We start from the raw sequence: 6228 nt of genomic DNA, 5'->3' as shown, positions 1-6228 counted from the left end.
TTTCTAAATAGCTCTATCAGACATGTACTTGCCTTGGTTACATTTTTAACCATCCTATTAACCCACTGTCGCATCTGTAAATCCAGGTAAAAGTCTTGTTTTTCTAGTAAGTGTTTCTCTTTGAGCATTTCAAAACTGAACAGTGTTCCTTCTTTCATTATATTGCAAATAGCTGTTATTCCTTCAGCTGTCCAGTCCTTAAATCTAGCATCCAGTTTATTTGGTGCAAAATCCGAGTCATATGCACACCATTTAAGAATCGCAATGTCTCTCTCTAGTTTATATTCTTTTATAATAGTTTTCAAAATTTTAAGAGTCCATTTCACCCACGGGTTGTCAATATTATTTATGTAACTTTGTAGGTTGTTATTAGCCAAAATTGCCTGTATGGGGATGGAAAGTATCCTCTCCTATTTTTCCACTGAGCGTCATATGATGGGTTGCACCAGCATATCACAGCCTCAACTGTGCTGCAAAATAGTAATCTCTAAGAGAAGGTAGGCCCCATCCCCCCTTTTCCTTGGCTAATTGCTAAGTTTTGCCATGAACCCTAGGCCTTTTACCTTGCCATTTATATCTTGATAGCATCTTGTTCCATTCATTGAATTGATTTTGGTTAATCTCTATTGGTAGGGTCTGAAAGAGATATAGTAGTCTGGGCAGTATATTCATTTTAATAGATTCAATCCTTGAACAGAGACCAAGAAAAGGAATTAGGTTCCATCTTGTTATATCTTCCTTAATTTTTTTATATATAAGCTGATAATTGCATTCAATAACACTTTTTTAAAAGTAGATTACAATATACTACCACTGCAAACAGTGAACAAACAGGCAAGTGAAGGGCAAAACGAACTCGAAAGATGTGCCCTGTTGGTGTGCCGCAAAATCAATGCATTTGGACCTTAAGCTGTACTGATTGAAGTGAATGATTTGGAGGGGAGAAGACAGGACAGAGGAGAGCCCCTTCTGATGCCTATCCAGTTGGCCTGGATGTGAGGTCAGATCGCTTAAAGTGCCGAGCTAATTTGGAGAGGTCAAGAACAGCTTCTTTGGCAGCAAATTCCAGGTCGAAAGTGAATTGCTAGTCGGCATGTTCTAAGCTCAGAGCGATTCACCACGGTGAGGCTCAGGACCTAATGTGAGGTACAATTTGCTGTTTGCACAATCTAAATGCCGGCATACATAGACTGGAAAGGCAGGGTGTCGAGGTCAGGTGAGGTTGCATTGGTCTGGGCACCAAGCCGATTTGGAGAGGTCGAGGATGGCTTCTTCATCAGCAAAATATAAGCCTGGTGCAATTCCCTATTGCCGGGCCCAGGTCCTAGAGCGCAATTTGGACAATTTAAATGCTGGCGCAGACAGTCTGGGGGCTCCCCTCTCTGCACACTGATGCTGTGAGACTGCCCCCAGCTACTGTACTTCAAGCCTTCAAACTATGCACCGACTTGCCCTGCTAATATAACGAATACCGAGGCTTTGGGCCTACTCTGATCTAAGGACTTAATTTGGTTTGGAATGCTGTTGCTCACTTCTATTGTTTGCACGTTTTGTTGTTTTTCTACCTCTGTAACAAATCTCAAGGATGCAATATTTGTACATTCTTTGATAATAAATGCTCTTTGAATATTTGAATCCTGAGTCCGTATAATGAGAGTCTGACATAGTGGTAGGGAGTTCGGTAGTCTTATGGCCTTAGGAAGAAGCTGTTTCCCATCCTAATGCTACGATACCTCCTGACGAAGGGTCTCGGCCTGAAACGTCGACTGTACCTCTTCCTAGAGATGCTGCCTGGCCTGCTGCGTTCACCAGCAACTTTTATGTGTGTTGCTATGATACCTCCTACCTGATAGTGGGGGGAAGGGGGTCAAAGAGATTGTTGGATGGATAAGAAGGGTCATTGGTAATGTTAAAAGCCGTGCATTTGCAGCATTTCTGATAAGTATCTTTAATGGAAAGAAGAGATATCCCAATAATCCCTTCGGCTGTCCTCGCAATCCTTTGTTGGGAGTAGCAGGCAGATTATCAGTCCGATGAAAGCTCTCAGCCCGAAATGCCAGCTCTTTATTCTTCACCATAGATGCTGCATGACCTGCTGAGTTCCTTCAGCATTTTGTGTGTGTTACTGAGGGATTACTTTACCTAGAATAAAGTTATTCCTTTCCTGTGAAAAACATTTAAAATGAATAACTACTTCATAAATTTTAAAAAATGTTTAATCGGTTTCTATCACAGAAACAGAACATCAGTATACAGTTGTTTCATTCATAGAAGAGGCAAAAAAAAACACAATTCTAAAAAATTATTCACCAAGAATTTCAGCCAAAAACAGTTGAGGACAAATGGCAAATTTATCAACAGTGCAGAACTGCTGTTACTGCAATTACATTCATTAACTTATCTTCAGAATTCACCAGAGACTGAACACTTTCAAAGCTAAAGTGTAGAATTTGGAAACATGCTGAAATTGGCAGATTTTTGAAACTGTTTTACAGTATTGAATTTGGCCATTTTGCCATTATATCATTTTTCTGTACATTATACTCAGAATTGGAGCTACCAGTTACATTTCTTAAATAGCTAAGAACATCTAATAACAATTATATTGAGGAAACAAATTATTCAGTAAGAAGAGGAAACACTACTGATATGCAACCTATCTGAATTCATTTCTTTATATTTTTATCAACACGTTATAAGAGTAGCGTGTACATAATGTGAGTTGTCACACACCAAAGCGTCCAACTAAACTAAAAACAAAGGAATATGTACAAAATAAAATTCAAGAAATTAAGAACAGGTGGAATAAAAAATGAGGGAAATCCATCAGGTTTTTCCCCAGCATGATATGAGGAGATTCAATTCTACTAAGTTCACTTACCGCCCTATCCATTTTCAAGTATGGTCAAATTACCTTATTCTCGCAAAACAATACAAAATCCTCAAGGACAGTGTCTCTGTCAAAGGTGAATGATTCTAAGCAATGAGTCAATGTAATCTCATAGCACCAATGAATCCATGGCATTGCGCCAAACAAAAATGATTGATGCAACCACATTCCCTCCACCCTTGCATATCCCTTCCTCTCCTGCCCTCCATTCTCACTGCCTCATCTCTTGACAAGCTTTATCACGCAATCAAATTGATGAAAAACAAGGTGCTCAACTCAAGTAGTATTCTTGCAGAATTATTCCAAATTGGATAAGGTGCTACCTCCTGATAAACAAGATCTGGAAAGAGAAACCTCTTTTTGATTAGCAATATCTTCAAGATGGGGAATAAGTCTGACTATGCTGTGACATTTATTCCAATCCACCAATCCAAAATAATTCCTTGCCAAAATTATTTTGTACTGACTTCTTCCTCCTTTATGAAACCATTGTACAATGAAGAACTGCTGATGTGATCTTTGAGATCAGGCAAATCTTATAAAAAAAATTTAGAGCAACTCCAAGAACTGCATTTTACTTATCTTTTTAAGGCTTCTGACTCAGTTAACGATATAGACCAATGTCAAAATCACTTCAATTTGGCTAGTGTGACAGTCATATGAGTCAGGCAAAAAGGAAAAAGAAAGAAAGGGTGAAAAAGAGTAATAAAAAAAACTTAGCCAAGTCTTCATTTGATCAATGAGTCCATAGATTTGCACCTCAAATATTGGACCCATAAGCTACCCTGAATCTGATAAAAACAATATGGAAGAGACCAGCTTTGTTCTCTAAGGATTTCACAAGAAGTTACAGCAAAACCATTCTATTAATGTCATATCAACCATTTTGTACAGTGCATTTGCTACTTAAACAATTAATTTACTATATGAACTATTTGGAGGTATTTTGACATTTCAGTTACCATGAAAATTCAAATATTACTTTTAATTGCTAAATAACTCTAATTAAATGAAATCACAGTTAAAGCAATATTAAAGCAACAGTATCAGTGGCAGTATCACAAAAATGTTAAAATTAGAAAAATTCGAATTCTTGAACGTTATGGGAATACCTCAATAGATGCTTGAGACTGCCTTAGGAATGTTAAACAGCACTCAGGTAATAAAATAAAACATAAATTGAAATTAAAATTTCTTGCTCAAAGTCTTTGACAAGTGTTATAACTAATCATTACAGACAATTCAAAAGTTTACAATGAGAGCTGCTGTAAGAAAATATTGACAGATAATTGGATGGGACATCAGGCTGATAAAACAGCAATCAGAAAGAATTAAAGAGATAAGCAAACTAGGACCATGAGAAAAAGGTTGTGTAAAATCCCAAATTCCTCACATAAGAAAAAAATGTGCAATGAGAAGGCTAATGATATATTAGGGACTAGAGAAATAGAAAAAGCATTAAAATCAAACAAAGAAGGGAATCAGAAGGACCACAGGAATGCATTCAATATTCATCTATCTGAAAGGCAAAAGGATAGCACCGTCAGGGATAAAGGAAATAACCATATTAGATAAAGAAATTGTACGAAACCTAGCAGGCATTATGGCCAATGAAACAAGAGCAATAAATGAAGCTAGGGTAACAATGGTCAAATGTACAATCATAAAATTCATTCAGAAGTAGACTAATCAAACATCTAATATGGGATCTATTTTTATTAATGAATGGGAAGAGAAAGGCCTGTCCTAGTTGGACTACATGAAAAAACCTTAAATTTAGTGATGAAAATCAATAGCCCTCAGCTGTATATCATCAAGCTACAAACAGAATTTGCAGAAATTTGCAATCCAATAAGAGAATTGAGAATTGCTAATAATCACTGGAGATATTTTTGGACATCAAAGAATGATCTGATCAAATGATTATGTTTGTCCTTTGCAATGCTTAATTTTTAATCACAACTTACATTTTTTCTCAGAAAGTACATGTTCATAATGGACTAAACGACCATGGGTATTGGAAATAAACAGTACCTGCTACTTGGAGCAGAAATTTATTATTGCTGTGTTTCATTCCAAGAGTTTAACAGCCTTTTTAACAGGCCACATTTCCAAGAATGCTAGATCCTCCAGTTTTCTCATCCTCTTCTACTCCATGCAACAATTCACAGCACCTCTGAATCCAGATTTTATTTATCTCCTTATCACTTCTTTTCACTTGGCAGCACTCAAATCACTGAGTCACTCCTACTCTTCATACAATCACAGGCCCATTTAGTTGATTATCTATGCCTCTAAATACTGAGAGCTGTTCATAGCATCATTTTCACTTTACTGATCTGAAATGGTGAGTGGCTGACCTGCTGTGCTTCCAACATTTTATGTTTCACTTTCAAATTTTCAACATTCGCATATTTTGCTTTAAGTTGCCAAAGTGCAGTCCTTATTTGCATTCTGTATATGAATGCAGCTCAACAGTTGTTTCAATTGCTGCCCTCCTACTGTCCTAGACGTCAGTAAAAGCACCAATTTGCTCAATGGTAGGAGTAATAAATGCATCAATTTTTTGACAGTTAAAGAGTCACAGAGTTATGGAGTCAAACAGCACAGAAACAGATCCTTTCAGCCTAACTGGTCCAGCTGACCAAGATTCCCATCTAAACTGGTCCTACTTGCCCGCATTTGGTCCATACACCTCTAAACTGTTCATATCCACATCTGCTCAAGTACCTTTTAAGTGTTGTTAAAATACGTGCCTCAACCACTTTTTCTCGCAGTTTGTTCCATATACCAACTAGGCGAAAAAGAATTCTCAGATTCCTATTAAATCTCTTCCCTCTCCCCTTAAACATATGCCCTCTAGTTCTTGATTCCCCTACCCTGAGAAAAAGACTATGCACATTGACCCTATTTATGCCCTTCCATTATTTTATATACCTCTATTAGATCACCCCTCCTTTGCCCACACTGCAAAGGAAAAAAGCCCCAAACTGCTCAACCTCTCTCCATAACTAAATCCTTCAAGTTCTGGCAACATCCTTGTAAATCTCCTCTCCACTCTTTTCAGCATAATGACATCTTTCCTTTAGCAGGGTTACCAAAACTGACTAAGATATTCCAATTACAGTCTTACCAACTTCTTGTAAAACTGCAACATAACCTCCTAACTTCTATACTCAGTATCCTGACTGATAAAGGCCAACCTACCAAAAGCCTTTTCCACCACCCTGTCTACCTTTTATGTCACTTTAGGGAGCCGTGTAATTATACTCCAAAGTCCCTCTGTTCTACACCACTCTCCAAGGCACTACCATTCACTGTGGAAGTTGTACCCTCAT

The 6228-nt window shown here is 37.6% G+C and overlaps 1 protein-coding gene across 3 annotated transcripts in view; it reads right to left on the bottom strand.

The window, feature by feature from the left end:
* stk3 (serine/threonine kinase 3 (STE20 homolog, yeast)) overlaps positions 1 to 6228 on the bottom strand; it is a 581025-nt gene that overhangs the window by 142959 nt on the left and 431838 nt on the right. The gene's annotated exons all lie outside the window — the stretch shown is intronic.

The sequence above is a fragment of the Mobula hypostoma genome, chromosome 1, assembly GCF_963921235.1.
Source record: "Mobula hypostoma chromosome 1, sMobHyp1.1, whole genome shotgun sequence".
NCBI lineage: Eukaryota > Metazoa > Chordata > Chondrichthyes > Myliobatiformes > Myliobatidae > Mobula > Mobula hypostoma.
The sequence above is the reverse complement of the archived record's forward strand: the minus strand, read 5'-3'. Positions and strand labels throughout refer to the sequence as shown.